At 41.8% G+C, this 20,043-nt stretch overlaps 1 protein-coding gene and 1 long non-coding RNA gene across 4 annotated transcripts in view; one reads left to right on the top strand and one right to left on the bottom strand.

Moving 5' to 3' along the window:
- Nucleotides 1–11,055, bottom strand: part of LOC127536905 (uncharacterized) — a 211,239-nt gene extending 200,184 nt beyond the window's left edge. The window contains exons 1-3 of one of the 2 annotated variants that reach the window (XR_007946114.1): nucleotides 10,691–11,055; nucleotides 10,390–10,481; nucleotides 8,130–9,632 (exon numbers count right to left, since the gene is read on the bottom strand). This is a non-coding gene — a long non-coding RNA (uncharacterized LOC127536905). Of the gene's footprint in view, nucleotides 1–8,129; nucleotides 9,633–10,389 lie in introns of both variants that reach the window. The other variant, XR_007946113.1, reaches the window with a different exon arrangement.
- LOC110972401 (melatonin receptor type 1B-B-like) overlaps nucleotides 1–20,043 on the top strand; it is a 174,346-nt gene that overhangs the window by 103,463 nt on the left and 50,840 nt on the right. The window lies entirely within an intron of this gene.

Here is a 20,043-nt window from a genome sequence, read left to right as displayed (position 1 = left end):
CTCGGCTCATCCATTCATGTCACTCTGACGTCACGCTTCACTTCGTCGTATAAACACAAGTCAAGATGTCGAAGACCTCCGCTGTTTGGGAATTCTTTAGTTTAACTGAAGACAAAATGAAGGCAGTGTGCAAAATTTGCGTCCGGGAGACCAGACGAATGGATCCGAATATTCGGGCCGTCTGCGCCACTTCTCCGCCACAATCCCTCCCCCACCGTCGGAGGTTATGGGGCGGAACGAATTTTCGGATATTCGTCTTTAATAGGGCATGGATATCTGGAGACCAGAAACCACTATTCGGGCCAGCCCTAGGTGATACAGAGTAGAATGATAGAAATGGGCAGCTGGATGAAAGACAGCAGCAGCATCCCACAGTGGACATGATGGAGACAAAGCCAGCTGGTTCAACAGCAACCAGCCACTTTTTTAACAGCAAGCTGGTAAATGTTCTTCACTAATATAAGCTGTTCCACATTAGTGGTACTCAAAGCACTTTACGATGTTTTCCATTTACTCATTCATATGCCAGTGGTAATATAGCTGCAATGCAAAGTGATGGTCTGTCATCAGAAACAACTTCAGGTTGAACGTCTTGCCCAAAGACACTTTGGCATCCAGAGTGGTCTTCTTTTGAACAAAGTTAGAACAACTTTGCTTCCAACGACGTCCTCAAAGAACTCTGCAGCTGAAGTCCAACGATGTCCTCACATCCTTTGGCAGAAAGTCCGGTGACGACTCCTCTGGGCCTCGGCGACGATCTCTAAATACAGTGTCTCTGTCTCTCACCTTTATACTCTCACCCTCTAATAGACACACATTATCTGTAAGCTCAGTTGCTCAACTATCAGGCTCACAACGATTACACACATTGTCAAGGCCTAGTCAAGGCACATTCAAGGCATATTCAAGGCACATTGAGAATGGTGAAGTCATTCAAGGCACATTCCATGCGCTTCCTATAACCATATTTGGAAATGCACACGCTCTCCTCACAGGCCAAGATTTCCCCAGCATCGTAGTTCCCCTTTTTTGTAAGTGCGCTGTTTAGAATAAGTTACTTCTCCTCATACACAGTGTTTTTACTTATAATCAGTGGCGGCTGGTTGTGAAATTTGTTGGGTGGGTTAACAAATGCATAAATACCGCTTAAATGGTTAACACAGCTGCAAAAGCAACATCACCTATGATACACACAGTTACATCAATTACAGGTACACTATACTTTTTTAGTGCTCTCCATCAACACTCTCTCTCACTCACTCAGTCACTCACACACACACACACACACACATACACACACCACTACAAAACATGTTCCAACTGCAACGACATATTTTGTAGATATCTTCTATTTTTGCATATTTGTCACACGTAAATGTTTCAGATCATCAAACAAATTTTAACGTCAGACAAAGATAACCCAACACAACATGCAGTTTTTAAATGATGATTTCATTTATTGAAGGAAAAATACTGATGCAATGCAGACTAATGCAGCCCATCTTGCCCTGTGTGAAACAGTAATTCCCCCCTTAGCTACTGTAGCGTAATATTTTTCTGGGTGCAATGTGCTAAAAGTAAAAGATGACATCATTATGGCAAATGCTATTAGACTGAAGACAAGAATTAAAACACAGTCATGGAAAAATCATTAGACCACCCTTATTTTCTTCAATTTCTTGTTCATTTTGGACAAATGGGATGATGAGAACAAAAATAGCTCTTAACAGTTTAATTCTAGCCATTTTCCATGGTTTTATTGATAATATTCACTTAAGTCTTGCATCAATAGCTATGGTATTGTACTGCTAAAATAGTGCTTATAGGCATTTCATGTTTTATTTTCTGTCTGTTTCAGTCACATGATACATACAAGAGTTCACACTTCATTGTATAACCATTGTTTCTGATGACTGCAGCCATGGGCCTTGGTATGCTCTCCACCAGCTTCTGACATTGTTCTGCTGTCACAGCAGCTCATTCCTGTTACACTAATTCAAACAAGTTTGCTTTGTTTTGAGGCTTGTGGTTGTCCATTTTGATGATTTTCCACAGGTTTTCGATTGGACCTCAAGCTGGCGATTGAATAGAGAAAGGCATGGTTTAAATGTTCTGGTTCTCCATCCAGACTTTACCTTTACTTGCCCTGTGGCAAGTTTTTTTTTAAAAACTTGGACTTCCAAGTCCAAGGACTTTTCGACTGCCTTTTCTGCGTCTGACCTTTGCTCTGCTCCTGAACTGACATCTCCTTTATGTCCAGACTGTTTCCTTTCCGCTCTGTCCCATGGGACTACCTCTGTTCCATGGCTCAATGATACAACTCGAGCCCTGAAGCATCAATTCAGACAAGCGGAGCGTAAATGGAAGAAGGACAGGTTACAGGTGTCACTGGACATTTTTAGAGACAGCCTTGCCACTTTTCAGAGAGCAGTGAGGGATGCTAAAGGGCAGTACCTTTCCAACCTCATCAGCAACAATAGTCACCGTCATGGAGTACTGTTCAAAACCATAAACTCTGTAATCAATCCTGTGTCTGTTGTTTTGAATGATGCTTCTGTGCACACCTGCAATGCTTTCAAACAATACTTTTTGGACAAAGTTTTGTTTATTAGGCAAGCTATCACTCATGCTCCTACAGCTTTTACATCCACTCCTGCTGCACAATGTGTGTTTGAGAATTTTGAACCTGTCACTCTTGTGGACCTCAAAAAAGCTGTCCAGGAGTTGAAGTCTACTACCTGTGCGCTAGACGCTGTCCCTGCTCGGATTATGAAGGAGGCTGAATCAGGCTTCAGGTCGAGACATAGCACCGAGTCTGCACTGTTGAGGGTCCACAGTGACATCTTGGCAGCTCTGGACAACAAAAGTTCTGTCGTCTTGGTGTTGCTTGATCTAACCGCTGCCTTTGATTACGTGGATCATACCATCCTCATTTCCGGACTTCAATACACTGTAGGCCAGTTAGTGCCCCCCCCCCTCCACCTTTCTCCCTTTCTAGGTTGGTCCTGCAGGCAACAGCGACAACATGTGTTCCTCATCCACAATCATCATCAGCTGGTGCAGGAGCAGCTGGGAGCGACCAATCAGATCCTCCTCCCCTACAATATAAGCAGATGCTACCCACCTCTCAGTGCCGGATTGTAACACTGCCTGTAATGCACTCAGTCTGTTACTCTAGCCACAGTTGTTTGTTTTGCACTCGTACTAATTCCAGTCTTTGTTCTTCTACCTCAGTTCCCGGTCCAGATGCTCCTGCTTGCGTTGTCTCAAGAACCGCCACCACCTTACCATTCTGTCCATGGTCAAGTCGAGGATCATTCATCCATGCAGATCCAGTCCCCTGGCGTCAGTTCTACTCACCTGTTGTCGCCTCTCACCACCTGCCACTTGGACCTCAAGTCAGCTGCAACACGCACTGCCATTCTCGCTAGAACCCAGTCCGAGCATCATAGTTCATGCTTTTCGTGGTAACCAAGAAATCTAATTTATTGCATAAGCTAAAGTAAAGTGAATGATTATCTTTAGAATATTCGATGACTCTTGTTTTAGAGTAAGCTTTTCTTCTCGAGTATTTTTGATTCTGTTGCAGTCACAGTTGTACTTTGCATCCTCAAGTTAACTTCGCCTTTGGTTTAAGTGCTTTGTGTTTCAAAGACTTTCTTGCCTGGAAAATACCCATCGTGAGTTAGTGGTTTTGTGTTTTGGAATTTAGTCATCCTAGCCTCTAGTTGCCGCTGTTCCTATCTTAGTAGTGCGGCCAAGTTCTGTTCTTACGTATTTCCTGTTGTGGTTCCCCATCTGGGATTTGTAGTCAGAATTCTGTTCTGTAAATAAACCTACTTGCATTTTAACCTAGTCTGTTCATTCCCTGCACCTGAGCTTCCTAGAAATCGTAACAGATCAGTTCAGTTGTGAAAGCGAGCGTTCTCCAACTAAGGCTCCTAAGTAGGGTTAAACCATTCCTGGAATGGAAAAGGTTGTTCACGCTTTCATCAGCTCGAGGATTGATTATTGTAATGCCCTTTACGCTGGACTTAATCACTCACTCCTCCATAAACTTCAATTGGTTCAAAACGCAACAGCACGTCTCCTCTCCAACTCTTCAAAGCACTCGCACATCACTCTGGTCCTTCAAGTGCTCCACTGGCTTCCAGTGCCCTTTAGAGTCCAGTACAAGGTCCTGTTGTTCGTGTTCATGCCATGAATGGGCGTGCCCTTGCCTACATCTCAGAGCTGACCAGGCCAGAATGACAAACATTCAGACTGTTCGTAGTGAGTGTTTGACTCCTACCTGTGATGTGTCACTCCTCACCTTGCTGCTGCTACCTGCCAGCTAACACCTCCACCTGTCCATCATGGGGATCAACAGATTGGTTGTATGGTATATCCTTCTTTGGACTGTCCTGTCTATCATACTCAGTCCATCAGCACGTTCTTAACAGTACACGGTTGCTGAGCTCCTCTATTTACCTACGGCCGGTGCTGCACCTCTTCCCAGATATTGCTTACCTCCTGCCTCGGAAATACATCCACCGTGGTTCTCGCCGGGGCTTCCACATCAACAATTCTTTGGCCATCAACTCCATCTGGTCCACAAGCCAACATCCTCAGAGAAACTCCGGCAGGAAAGCAAACCATGGTACATTAGCCAACCTCGCCAGGTCGACTAACACGAGCACCACCTCCGACCATAGTGATGTCAACGTTGAATTATTCAACATCCGCTCAGTCACAGGCAAAAGTCTTCTCCTCCAAGACTACAGTGCCTTGTGAAAGTATTCGGCCCCCTTGAACTTTTCAACCTTTCGCCACATTTCAGGCTTCAAACATAAAGATATAAAATTTTAATTTTTTGTCAAGAATCAACAACAAGTGGGACACAATCGTAAAGTGGAACGAAATTTATTGGATATTTTAAACTTTTTTAACAAATAAAAACCTGAAAAGTGGGGCGTGCAATATTATTCGGCCCCCTTGCATTAATACTTTGTAGCGCCACCTTTTGGTGCAATTACAGCTGCAAGTCGCTTGGGATATGTCTCTATCAGTTTTGCACATCGAGAGACTGAAATTCTTGCCCATTCTTCCTTGCAAAACAGCTCGAGCTCAGTGAGGTTGGATGGAGAGCGTTTGTGAACAGCAGTCTTCAGCTCTGCCCACAGACTCTCGATTGGATTCAGGTCTGGACTTTGACTTGGCCATTCTAACACCTGGATATGTTTATTTGTGAACCATTCCATTGTAGATTTGGCTTTATGTTTTGGATCATTGTCCTGTTGGAAGATAAATCTCCGTCCCAGTCTCAGGTCTTTTGCAGACTCCAACAGGTTTTCTTCCAGAATGGTCCTGTATTTGGCTCCATTCATCTTCCCATCAATTTTAACCATCTTCCCTGTCCCTGCTGAAGAAAAGCAGGCCCAAACCATGAGGCTGCCACCACCATGTTTGACAGTGGGGATGGTGTGTTCAGGGTGATGAGCTGTGTTGCTTTTACGCCAAACACATCATTTTGCATTGTGGCCAAAAAGTTGGATTTTGGTTTCATCTGACCAGAGCACCTTCTTCCACATGTTTGGTGTGTCTCCCAGGTGGCTTGTGTGGCAAACTTTAAACGAGACTTTTTATGGATATCTTTGAGAAATGGCTTTCTTCTTGCCACTCTTCCATAAAGACCAGATTTGTGCAGTGTACGACTGATTGTTGTCCTATGGACAGACTCTCCCACCTCAGCTGTAGATCTCTGCAGTTCATCCAGAGTGATCATGGGCCTCTTGGCTGCATCTCTGATCAGTCTTCTCCTTGTTCGAGGTAAAAGTTTAGAGGGACAGCCGGGTCTTGGTAGATTTGCAGTGGTCTGATACTCTTCCATTTCAATATGATTGCTTGCACAGTGCTCCTTGAGATGTTTAAAGCTTGGGAAATCTTTTTGTATCCAAATACGGCTTTAAACTTCTCCACAACAGTATCTCGGACCTGCCTGGTGTGTTCCTTGGTCTTCATGATGCTCTCTGCACTTTAAACAGAACCCTGAGACTATCACAGAGCAGGTGCATTTATACGGAGACTTGATTACACACAGGTGGATTCTATTTATCATCATCAGTCATTTAGGACAACATTGGATCATTCAGAGATCCTCACTGAACTTCTAGAGTGAGTTTGCTGCACTGAAAGTAAAGGGGCCGAATAATATTGCACATCCCACTTTTCAGTTTTTTATTTGTTAAAAAAGTATAAAATATCCAATAAATTTCATTCCACTTCACGATTGTGTCCCAATTGTTGTTGATTCTTGACAAAAAATTACAATTTTATATCTTTATGTTTGAAGCCTGAAATGTGGCGAAAGGTTGAAAAGTTCAAGGGGGCCGAATACTTTCACAAGGCACTGTACCTCCTCGACCATAAACTGGATTTTCTTTGCTTGACAGAGACATGGGAGTGACCCAAAGACTTTTCCCAGCTGAATTAATCTATACCACCTGGGTTTGTTTACTTCTGTCAGCCTGGACAGTTTTGGTTTCCAGCAGCACATACACTATATTGGCAAAAGTATTCACTCACCTGCCTTGACTCACATATGAACATAAGTGACATGTCATTCCTAATCCATAGGGTTCAATATGACGTCGGTCCACCCGTTACGGCTATAACAGCTTCAACTCTTCTGGGAAGGCTGTCCACAAGGTTTAGGAGTGTGTTTATGGGAATTTTTGATCATTCTTCCAGAAGCGCATTTGTGAGGTCACACACTGATGTTGGACCAGAAGGTCTGGCTGTCAGTCTGCACTCTAATTCATCCCAAAGGTGTTCTATCAGGCTGAGGCAGGCAGGCCAGTCAAGTTCATCTACACCAGACTCTGTCATCCATGTCTTTATGGGCCTTGCTTTGTGTACAGGTGCACAGTCATGTTGGAAGAGGAAGGGGCCAGCTCCAAACTGTTCCCACAAAGTTGGGAGCATGGAATTTTCCAAAATTCCTTGGTATGCTGAAGCATTAACAGTTCCTTTCACTGGAACTAAGGGGCCAAGCCCAGCTCCTGAAAAACAAGTCCACACCATAATCCCCCATCCACCAAACTTTACATTTTGCACAGTGCAGTCCGACAAGTATCGTTCTCCTGGCAACTGCCAAACCCAGATTCATGCATCAGATTGCCAGATGGAGAAGTGCGATTGGTCACTCCAGAGAATGCGTCTCTACTGCTCTCGAGTCCAGTGGTGGTGTGCTTTACACCACTGCATCCGACGCTTTGCATTGCACTTGGTGATGCATGGCTTGGATGCAGCTGCTCGACCATGGAAACCCATTCCATAAAGCTCTCTGCTTCTTGAGCTAATCTGAGGGCCACATGAAGTTTTAAGGTCTGTAGTTATTGTCTTTGCAGAAAGTTGGCCACCTCTTGGCACTATGCACCTCAGCATCCGCTGACCCCGCTCCGTCAGTTTATGTGGCCTACCACTTGGTGGCGGAGTTGCTGTCATTCCCACACACTTCCACTTTCTTACAATACAGGCAGCATGGCTCAGTGGGTAGAGTGGCCGTCTTGTAACTAGAAGGTTGCTGGTTCGATTCTCGGCCTGTTGTGCTCATGTCGAGGTGTCCCTGAGCAAGACACTTAACCCCTAATTGCTCCTGATGGGTCGTGGTTAGCTCCTTGCATGGCAGCTCCCGCCATCAGAGTGTGAATGGGCAAATGTGACATATCATGTAAAGCGCTTTGGATAAAAGCGCTATATAAATACAACCATTTACAGCTGACATTTGATTGTGGAATGTTTAGGAGCGAGGAAATGTCACGACTGGATTTGTTGGCATCCTATCACAGTTCCATGCTGGAATTCTCTGAGCTCCTGAGAGCGACCCATTCTTTCACAAATGTTTGTAAATGCCTAGGTGCTTGATTTTATACACCTGTGGCCATGGAAGGGATTGGAACACCTGATTCTGATTATTTGGATGGGTGAGCGAATATTTTTGGCAATATAGTGTACATTTCCCCACCTATTCCAAGGGTCACATCCTTGATCTGGTGTCAAGGACATTAACCTGACAACTCTCACCACAGGCACTAAAACACTTTCCACCATCAGCATCCTCTACTACAGATGAACTGGTTTTCCACTACAATAATTCACCCTTTGTCAAGCCCCGCCCCCCCGCGAGTTTGTTGCTAGGTCGGACAACCAAGTCTGCCTCTCCATTCACTCCCATTGTAAAAACGACTTTTTCCATTGCCTTATACAGCATTTTAATATACAGAAACAAAAACAGAATCATTATATAAATGAAGAGGAACATCTCTTGTACAATATTGTGGCTTCGCAAAATGTTGTCTTCCCTCCAAAACACGATATTTTCTTAGTTTAGCTAACATTGGATAAAACAGATTCATTTATCCACCAGAGGGGGCGCTGTTTCCCCCTTTCTGCTTGGCGCGATTGAATATAGGGTGACCTAACGGGACCTCAAACCAGCACCTGATCACAAACCGGGACCGGGATGGCAGGTCAACATGCTAATAGCACACTCCCAGCCACAGACTTACCTTTACAGGCTATATGTGACCAGTTTTCGAGCCAGGGCTCTCAAATATCCTCAAAGTGTAGACAACAGGGCCTTCAGTATGCTTTGGAGAGTTATGTACGTGACATAACTTTCACAGATACTTCTATAAATGCAAAATGCTACAGATCCATGCGAAAAAGAGAGAAACCTCATTTACTTTCTGTACATGTAACTCCAGATGGAGTCATCACAGGTCAGAACTGCTCCTGCACTGCAGGGTAAGTGAATTATACAATATTAACACTGTAGTAATATTAAGTAATTAATCAAGTAATTATCACACTAGCTAGGCATATGTTATATATTCATTATTATGCAAAAATGTGCTTATATTTTCAGGTCTGCTGGTTACTGTTCCCATATTGTTGGATTAATGTACACATTGGATCTTCAGCGTGGTCAAAAAGAGGTCTCAAATCCACTATCCTGCACTAGTATGCCACAAATGTGGCACAAACCACGTGGAAAAACAATAGGGAATGAACCTGTGTCACACATTAAGCCATTGAAAGCCAAACTTAAAAGAAAGAGAAAGGTCACTTTGAGGCATATGAAGAGGTAAACCAAAAATATCAATGTAATAACCGTGAACAATCTGATGAATGAACAAGTAAAAGATCCTTGTAGACTATTAAAGAACAGTGATAAAATGAATCAATTACTTTAATTGCATTAAACAAGTATACAAATGTAAATACAAATGTATTGCATAAAAATGTTTCTGAACTGACTTTTCTTTTTTCATATCCTACATCCACAGGAAACATATAAAAATGACAGATACTGAGCGTTTTCTGACATGTGTCCGACTGTGTTGGGCTGTGCTGTGTCTTCTGCAGTGTAACAGGTCTCTCCTGGGTTTGTTCTCTCTTCTGCCCTGCTGCCAATCTCTTTCGTCTCTTCTGTCTCTTCTGCGCCGCTGCCAATCTCTTCTTTCTCTTCTGCTATGCTGCTTTGCTGTGCGTCTTCTTCTGCCACGTTACTGGTCTGTGCTGTATCTTCAGCCATGGTATGACCTGGGCTTGCCAAACTGCCGCTCTCACTCTGCTGATGCAGCCTTTGTCTAAAAATTAAGAATACATATATTCTGATATGAGGTGTGATGTTACCGCAAGAGTAAAAATAGTGTTATGTATATGCCATATAACCATCGTACATGGGAAATAAAAAATCAATTCTGTTGGATTGTTCTTTGTAAGAATAAAATTTGTTGATACAGTTTTTTTTCTTTTTTTTTTTTATAATTCTCTGCATCAAATGCCTGTTTTCCAATAGGATCAATTTGGGTAAAAACTTGGGGATTTGGTATTATAAAGGTGGTCAGTCAATGCATGTAGTTTTGGGACACAGTTGTAGAATCCCACAGCTGCTGAGAGCTCATTTGGAAGAAGTTCTCATTAATCTGAAGTAGTGACTATTTTTGAGCCCATACATGATGTTTCACAATCACATCTGCTATCATAACATAACTACAGTATTTTAAAATATAACAATAGAAAATATATTTTTAAAAAAATCTTTCATTCTTATCTCAACAGGCAAAAGAGCTGTCTTATCCTTAATAGATAAGCACTCTGATAAGTACGAAGGGTTTCTTCAGTCGTCATCTGTACTTGTAGGAAGGAGTCTGGACGTTTCCTACTAGTACAGATGACGACTGAAATCCTTCCTACAATGGATCCTTCCTGTACGACTGAGAGCCTTCACAAGCACTCTGATAAGTACTATCATAATAAACATTACAGAGACATGACAATGCAGCAAGAATTAGTACATAAGGTATAAAATATAATTAAGCACTTTTGTTTTACAAGCGTTACCTTTTGGGGTTAAGTCTGCAAGGCTTAACAGACTTTCCTGTTGCATCCACGGGGTTTGGGTATCGATCACTTGGTGCCCCATCAACAAAGTGCTTTCATAAAAAATATAAACAGATGTTACAGAATGGCATCATCTTGGCATGCGAACACAATCATGCTATGACAGCTAGTGGCTACGACAGCTATAATGCCAATTTTGGCTAGCAGAAGGAAATAAATGCCTATAAAACCTAAGTACAACCACTAACATTAGCTCTTAAATTGTGACATTACTACTGTAAAGAATAATGTGCCAACTTACCTCAGAGCAGATGTACGTGTATTTCGTTATTTTGGACGGATTTAGCTGCCAGTGCGGACGTCCGCATAAACGTATCCAAAGTAAACATTTTTCGTAATGTACTTTCGGTTTCGGGAATGGGATAAAATATACTCCTGGGCTTCTCTCAGGATAGCGAGAGTCACTTTTACAAGTCCCCCATGCACACCGTTTAACCATTTTAAATCTACTCTTGTTCAGTTGTTGTGATGTTGTGATAGAGCCGAGGCCAAATGTCCAACCGGAAGTTGGGCAACGGCGAAGGATTTTTCTGATTGGTCGAGCCAGGAACCAATCAGAGGGCTGACAAAGGGTGAATAGTCTCCATACTCTGTTGGACTCACTTGATCCCTAAAAAACTTGGACTGTATCATTCACTCACTCTGCTCCCTGGTTTACACCCCAACTCCGCCTCCTCAAAGTTAAAGGTCGACAACTGGAGCAAGTCTACAATAAAACTGGTCTAACTATTCAAAAACAAATGTATCATCAAAATTTTCGTCTTTATAAGGACTCAGTCACTACAGCCAAATCTCAGTATTTTGCAGGTCTCCTCAGTGCTGGTGATGGGAACACTCGGACTCTGTTTTCACTCATTAATAACTCCCAGTGCCCACCGGACACCTTTCCCCCACACTTCTACTCTGTCAACCACTGCAATGCACTCATGAACTTTTTCATTGCAACAATTGATCATATCCACCAGCAACTGACCTCTCACACCCTCGGCGGTTCACCCTCTCCTGATCCCTTTGTTAGGATTCTGCCCCAGTTTCTGCCCTTGTGTCTTTTTCCCATTTTTCCTCCCTAGTTATCTTGTTCCTTTGCCTCCCCCTGTCTGCTGCACCCTGTCTCCTGATTGCTGTCAGCTGCTGTAATCAGCTCAACTTGATTCACCTGGTCCCCTCCTCTGCTATTAAAGCTCTGCCCTTTCCCTCAGTCTTCGCTGGCTCATTGTTGGACACACACCTTGGTGTGAGGCTCTCACAGCTGCACCTAATCTACTAATCAGCAGCTGCAGAGAGCCTCACAGACCGGCGATACACCAGCAGGGGAACGTGTGGCCGGAAGGGGGTGGTGCTGAGCTAGGCCCGTGACATCCCAGGCATCTCCCCTCTTCTGCAGTGTTCCCCAAGGTTCTGTTCTTGGTCCCATCCTTTTCATTATTTATCTTCTCCCTCTCTGCCATATATTCTGCGAACATAACATTCAGTTTCACAGCTATGCGGTCGACACCCAGCTCTACCTTTCCATCAAACCCACTTCCACCCTCCCTCCCACCTCCCTCTGTGTCTGCCTCCAGGAAATTAAATCGTAATTCTTTTCCAACTTCCTCAAACTCAACAGTGACAAAACTGAGATTCTCCTCACTGTTTCCAAATCTGTTCTCACAAAAATTAACAGCTTCACCATTACCATCGACAACTTCTTGTTCACCCCTCAGAAGGTCAGAAGTCTGGGTGTCGTCCTCGATGGCACTCTGTCATTCCAAACCCACATCAGTGGCATCACTCGGTCTGCATACTTCCATCTCCGTAATATCAACTGCCTCCATCCCTCCCTCACGCCTGTCGGCACCTCCATCCTGGTCCGCTCTCTGGTCACCTCCCGCCTGTTGCAACTCCCTTTTCTCTGGTGTCCCATTCAGGTCCCTACATCAACTCCAACTGGTTCAGAATGCTGTAGTCCGGATCATCACCAGGACACCCTTTCTCCACCACATCACCCCAGTTCTCCAGCAACTTCAATGGCTCCCAGTCACACACTGCATCATCCATAAAAACATTCTCCTTACCTTCAAAGCCCTCCACAGCCTCGTCCCTCCATACTTCACTGATCTCCTCCACATAAACACACCCAGCCAGACTCTCAGATCATCTTCTTCCATCCCTCCTGCCTGTATGACCACCATGGCCTCCAGAGCATTCAGTCACTCTGCCCCCCACCTCTGGAATTCTCTCTCACCTGACATCAGAAACATCAACACACTGGACATTTTTAAATCCAATCTCAAAACCCATCTGTTCAAACAAGCATGCTCACTTTGACCTCTTTTGCCGTTTCTTCTTCTGTTGTTTTAAAAATTGCTAAATTTCCTTCACTTAATTTTTTACATCTTTAAGTTTTATATTGCTTATTACCGCCCGGCAAAACTGCGTTTGCCGGAAGGTATTGTTTTCAGCTGCATGGTCTTGCTTGCTTGCTTGCTTGTTTGGCTGTAACAATTTGGTTTCTGCGCAATAACTCGATAAAATATTGATGTAGCCTCACCATATTTGGTACACAGGTGTACCATAATAAGACACAGGTTAAGTTCACATTTGGTGACCGTGACCTCATTTTCAAGGTCACAGGGGTCATCTTTGTTGCCGGGGGTCCAAGTTTGGTAAAACTTCTAGTTATTGTTATTGTTTTAGTTTTTTGTTGTTTTGCTTTTGGTGTTGTTGTTGTTGTTGATATTAATATTGAACATTGTCTGGTTGGAAAATTCAGTCATTTGAGGCAGGAAAGAGTTTTCCAGCTGATAGAAGACTGTACATGACCCCTTCTATACCCTGGGAATACAATTAAGCTAAAGCATGTTGAATAGGACATGAATTATTGTATAATAATTTGTCATCATATTGTTTTGACCTGTGCAAGATGGAAGGGTCTTGAACATTATCTCACACTATGAGAATTGCAGTAAATCAAAGATTAAAGACGACAGGTCAACAGAGGGCCAAATGCAGCTGCCTACACACACTACACACCGACATGCATGGCTGGCACACGTACTAACACACACACACACACACACACACACACACACACACACACACACACACACACACACACACACTAGGTTAATGCACACACCACGCTCATACACACACCCCTCACACATACACGTAGTGCTGAAGGTCACTCCAAATAATAAGAATTTCAAATGTGAACAAAAGCTACTGTGTTAAGAACTGATAAACAATCATGACTGAACTGGAGACTGGTGCACTACCAGAAACTGTGATTATCAATAAGATAATCAGTTGGTAACCTGGTGAAAGCATATTACCAAGACATCAGATTGTGAGCAAGTACGGGAGATTTTACAGCAGGGTGACAAAGACTGGAGGTTCGTATTATGGCAGGATGTACAGTTTCACCATTAGCTTTCACAATGGCTATGTAGTTAGTTATCAGGGTTTCTAAGTGGGTCATAGGTGGAAATAGGCGGAAGAATGAAATGCGTCTTCCACCAGTTAGAGCTTATATGGATGATATGACACTGAAAACTACAACAGTAAATGTACAAAGAGGTTGTTAGATAGAAAAAAATAGAAATCTCAAATGGGCTAGTATGAGGATCAAGCCTAGTGAATTCAGGAGTATTTCATTATACAGAGGGAAAGTAAGTGAAAGAAGTTTTCCATAGATGGTGAGGAAATTCCTACCATTAGAGAGAAGTCAGTAAAGAGCTTAGGAAGGTGGTATAATGTGGACCTCAATGATAAGGAACAAGTTGTGTAATTTAAAAAGAATGTTGTTATGATCCCGCCCCAGTTCCTGCCCTTTTTTCCTCCTTTTGTCCTTTTCCCCTCCCTAGTTGTCTTGTTCCTCAGGCTCCCCCTGTCTGCTGCACCCTGTCGGCTGATTACTGTCAGCTGCTGTAATCAGCTCAACTCCATTCACCTGGTCCCCTCCTCTGCTATTTAAGCTCTGCCCTTTCCCCTCACTCTTTGCTGGATCATTGTTGGACACATACGTTGTCTCAGACTCTGTTCCCCTGCTTCCCCTACACCTCTGGATGCATCAGTTTTTGGACTTCTCTGCTTCCCCCCCCCCCCCCCCCCCCCCCCACTTTGTGGATTTACCTTTTTGACTCAGTTGTTTGGATGGACCTCAGTTTGTTTTCGTCCACAATTATTAGTTTCCTCGTGTGTGAGTATCTTCCCTTAGCTCTGTTGTTTTCTACTGTTTGGTTTTCACTCTGCCTCCTCAGTCCAGTTCTTAGTTTTGTAGTAGCTTTGATTTTGGTTTAATAAAACCCCTTTTTCTTTAACACCTGTTGTGTCTGTGCCTGGGTTCTCCAACCTCCCACCATAACAAATGTTGCAGGTTGTTGTTGGATAGAATAGATAAATCAGGGCTCTGTAAGGGACACGGCAGATGAGGCTGCTAGATCTAGTCAGTGGAGATGGATTAGGAGAAATAATAATAGTTGGGGAATGAAATGGAGGCAGTGAAGGAGTAGGGTGAGGCAGAGGACAAGCCCTCTCCTTCACTCTACTTTCCCCGTCTTCTTTTCCCTCTTCCAGTGGGCAGACGTCCAGGAAGAGGAAGTGTAAATAAGGTGGGGGAGTGGCCTCTGGTAGCATGCAGCCATCTCAGGTAAGTCTGTGGTATAAAGTAGTGGCTGTGACTTTCTTTTCTTTTTCTTTTTTTAAATTTAAGATAGCATTAGCAAATAGTAGTGATGGGTTATGGAGTCACAGGAGTGCCAAATGAAAATATAAATAAATAAATATATAAATGTGGAAATATAAAGAGAAATAAATAAATGTGGAAATATAAAGAGAAATAAATAAATAAATGTGAAAATATAAAGAGAAATAAATAAATAAATAAATAAAAAGGAATATTTTGTCTTTGCTTTTACCTTTTCTGTTTTTTCCCTTTTATTTATTTATTTCTCTTTATATTTCCACATTTATTTACTTATTTATTTCTCTTATATTTCCACATTTATTTATTTATTTATTTATTTCCCTTTATATTTCCTCAGTCCACCAAGAAAAGGAAAAATGCAAATCAGTTTGCTCTGGGCGGGGATTCTGAACACAGGACTAATGCCTGACACCACACTGTAACAAATTTCTGTAAATTTACGGTGAATTTATAACAGTATCTTACTGTTTTTTATAATAAATGTAAAATACTGTTAAATAGTCATCCACAGCATGTAAATTAACAGTTAAATCAGTCAGTTAACAATAACAGTAGATAACTGTAATTTAACAGTATAAAACAGTATTTTCTGTCAAGCGGTGGAGAGCGGCACCACATTCCTTCTCAGGTCTTGTCACTATCCATCAGCATCTTACTGATAATAGTGGACTTATGTTTCTGTTTTGATGACACCACTTCATTATTAATCAAACTTTTCACATTACTCAAGTCATTTTTGAGTGACAAGATGTGACGATATTCCTGAACCTGACTTTGGACAGCACAGCTTCTTCATCATTCCAAGCAGTCCATGTGGACTTCAACCAAAGAGGTAAAGTTATTTTTATCTCCAAAAACTGTCAGTGTCCAGTATTGTTCTGTCTGCATGATTATTAAACAGTTGACAATATAAATAATAGCCTATTTCATTAGGTCTGTTTCACCTGGTCAGTCTGCTAAAATTAGCAAAGCAAGCTCTGTAACTTAGCAAGCTTGAACTCAGTTAGCTAACTTTAGCAATCTGGTGTTGTTTCTGACCTTTGTCAGGTGTGTTAGCATCTTATCACTTACTCATTTAATTTCATTTTTAAGTTCTTACAAATATAGGCCAGCCTATTAACAGTACATCAGATTTTCAGCCTTTCATGAAATAGTTCTTTAAATAAGGTAACACCAGGGTATCCTTTGACTCAGTTGAAGCCAGCTAAAAAATAGACAGTATGAGTGGAACTTCATTTAGGTAGGTCATAGCTGTCTTGTCACTTCTTCATTATATGCTTGCTTCAGCTCCAGTAAAACAGCACACTAAGCACTCTTCTTTGATTATACAGTATTTATGATAAATTTGCCAAAGCTACATCCTAGAGCACCATGGTCTCAACAGGCTGGCTGTTCTTGGTTGAGAATAATAGTAGGAATGGGTGCAAACAATTTCATCTGGTTTTTAACATTGGTCATAGGAATGGTCTAGTTTCACTCTGATAAAGTAGTATGGCTTCAGCCTGTTCAACGACTGCTTCAACAACATCAAGCTGAAGATAAGCTTAAAATATTTCAACGCTCTACTTTTTCAAGTGGAAGCAAGCACACAACACACAACGCTCGACTCCATTCCTCTCACTAGCCCTATTTAACTTTCTAACAACATGCTACCAACCTACTGACTTAGCCCATGTAAGAGGTAACCTCCTTCCCTAAACTATAGCAACCAACTAACTACCCTTTCTCCTTTCTGTCTCTTGCTGTTCTCTCTTCTTCACACTTTTTATTTTCTCTCTCCCTTGAACAGTTTATTGCTCTGGCCCTTTTCTCTCCCCTCATACTTATGTTTCTTCCCTCCCTCCATTAGTCTGTTTCACATTTTTATATTTTACCAGTGACATTGTGTTGCTAAATTTTTGCTTGTCTGTTTGTTTTACAGACACTAGTCATCGGTGATTGAGGATATCAGCCAAATGCTGCAGTCAAGTACTCTCACTGTTCACTCTGTCTTTCTCCTTCTCTTCTCTTTCTCCACTTTCACTGTTATTGTTCACATCTACATGTGCAAAAGACTTGTTTACAAGCTAGACTGTTCTATTTCACTGTTCTTGATGCTATTTTAATGCAGTGTCTGAAGTTATGCTTATTAGTAAAGCATGTCATTAAGGATTTTATTATTATGTACAGTTTCTTCCAAATAGGTAATGGAATACCTTTTCTTTCTGTAATACAAATGTTCTAAATGTTATTAGTATTACAAAGTCTGCTGAGGGTTTGTATTAAAGTACAGCTATGTTATGGAATATATATTCTCTTGTGTTTTATACCTGGGGTTCTCAAACTTGCTACTTAAAGGTCTGATCTGATTTTTATTCAAGTTCAGAGTTCAGAAATGATTGGAAATAACATTTAATCAACATTAAATCAGTTCACTTATGATTATTCTGGGAAACGGCGTTAGTGTGAGCGCTCTGTACTCTGTCAGTTCTTGATTCTTGGAAACAGCATCAGAGTGAGTGGTCGTTGCATTGTTCACTCTGTGTTACTCTCCTCCGTCTCCTCCGCTAGCTTAACATGCTACTTTTCTTCGGTGGGCACAGACAGGCGAATACTGGTAGATGTATGTTGCTGGATGCGTTTGTGATAGGCTTAAGGTAGAAGCACAAGCACAACAAGGTACACAATTTAAGTAAAATACAAGAAAAGTAATGTCTTGCATGTTAATAGTTGAACTTGTGGATGTTACCTGCTGTCATGATAAACATGAGGTATGGAGGGACATGGGTCCAGATCGGTCCTGATCGACTTGTTGACTTGCCGTTCAGTCCAGAATTTCAAAAGCCCTGTATGATGTTATAAGCTACTTTTTTAATTTGTGGGGCTTTATAGAAATTAAATGCAAAATAGCAAATTTAATATCCTTTGTGAATAAACTGGTGTATACTGTAAAATTACCATAACACAGTTATCCTCCTGTCATGTACTGTAATCCAAAATACGGTAGTATACTGTTAAAATAAATAACAGTACATGCGCTGTAAAATTACCACACCACCCACTGTTATCCTACGGTAATATACTGTAATTCAAAATACAGTACTATACTGTTAAAATAAATTACAGTAGGTGCATTGTAAAATAACAGTAAAATACTGGCATCCCTGTTGCCAGTATTTTACTGTTATTTTACAGTGAAATTCGTTACAGTGCAGTTCCCAGCATGGCTGAATCATCCAAAGCTCCACGGCGACACGGCTTCACTTGTGTAATAGTATTACAGGTTGTAGTAGCAGTGCCAGTATCAGCAGCAGTAGTTGGTGTATTACCACTAGTAGTCGCATTACTATTAATACCACCAATAGTAGTTATAAAGCCTAACTCATATAGCCTAGCCATGCTACACCCATGTTTCTGATGGCACAAGGGTAGCTCAACAGGGAGGGAGGCAGGCTAAAAGGTTGTCTATCAAATCCCTCTGCAGCAATTGGGTAGGTATACAAACAATCAACGCAATGAATAGGCTGACGTAGTTCTGAGAGCACCGGCGGATTGTGGCTAAGTCCCATTAGCTTCCCAACCAGCGGAGCCGCGGAGCCAACTGGTATATTAAGGATTTGCCATATCCCGTCGGCATAAGTCCAAATACGTCTTTCTTCTCAATGAAACACTTAAGTGCCGTCCTTTGTTTATCTTTCAAGTTGAATTTTAGCTTCAAATCTTTAAGGGCTGTGGCCAAAGCCGAGTCGAAAGATAACTGTTTATTGTGCGCTGGTTGTTTCTGTCAGAATCGTCACGCCTCTGTCGTCACTTCGTTACACCCGCCTTCTGACTCTACACTTCATGGTGATTGGTCCGGCCAGTTTTAGGAGAATCCAGCCTCGAGCCTTATGGAGGGTAACTAGACCCACCCTGGCAGAGAATTAAATTCGTTGCCGTGGGTTGTCTAGCGCAGCTAGGCTATAACTCATATATATCCACATTACCATCTATGGTGTTCCTCCAAACCCATTTTATGATTGGTATTACAGGCAATTCTTTAGGACTGCTTTCAAATAATTGAAATGTTACCAAACTATGTTATACTTATCAAATTAAATAACTTTGGTCTCCAGTATATTGGCTAATTCAGTTCTTTGTACTTAATTTATTAGCATGATTTCTTTATAAATATGTTGTTGTGTACATACTTTTTTCTTTACTCCATGTAGGTTTCCCAAAGACTATGGGTTGAGGAAGAAGTGGGAAGCAGCTCTGAGGAGAGAGGGGTTTCCTGCAAGTATATAACAGCCTAGAGAGAGATAGAAATAAATAATATTGAATATTAATAATTCTGTTGTTTATTTTAATTGTGGTTGTCTTTACGTTTCTTTTTTCTTTGTTGCATTTATTGAGATAATTTGTCCTTGTTCCTTATTACTGTAGCATTGCTGTAACTACCTATAATTATAAATTTCTATTCATATTTTCACTGTGACTTTTATAGATGGCGAATCGTGATCCATGCAGGAGTGGATGAATTTAGCAGGCTCATAGTTTACATAGGAGCAGCTACAAACAACAAATCCACCACTGTTCTGGTCAGCTGTTGCTCAGTATGGCTTACCATCTTGTGTGAGATCTGATCAGGTAAAGTGAAATATTGCATTAACAATACTCCCTCCTGCATTGAAACATCAAAAGTACTAACGAACAGAACTTTTGAAAAATAGTATTCCATTTTTTCTTTTTGCCTGTTTATATATTAACTTCCTGAAGGGTGGGGAAAATGTTGCTGTGGCCAAATACACGGTGAGCCATAGAGGAACAGGCCGACATTCCCACATCACTGGACGCAGTGTACATAGTCAAAGGTGATACATGGTTATGTAACTAATTACGATCATGAGTATCAGATATATTTTTAAAATACTGGAAAGGAAATTCCT

This window comes from Acanthochromis polyacanthus, chromosome 13 (genome assembly GCF_021347895.1).
Source record: "Acanthochromis polyacanthus isolate Apoly-LR-REF ecotype Palm Island chromosome 13, KAUST_Apoly_ChrSc, whole genome shotgun sequence".
Lineage (NCBI taxonomy): Eukaryota > Metazoa > Chordata > Actinopteri > Pomacentridae > Acanthochromis > Acanthochromis polyacanthus.
The sequence above is the reverse complement of the archived record's forward strand: the minus strand, read 5'-3'. Positions and strand labels throughout refer to the sequence as shown.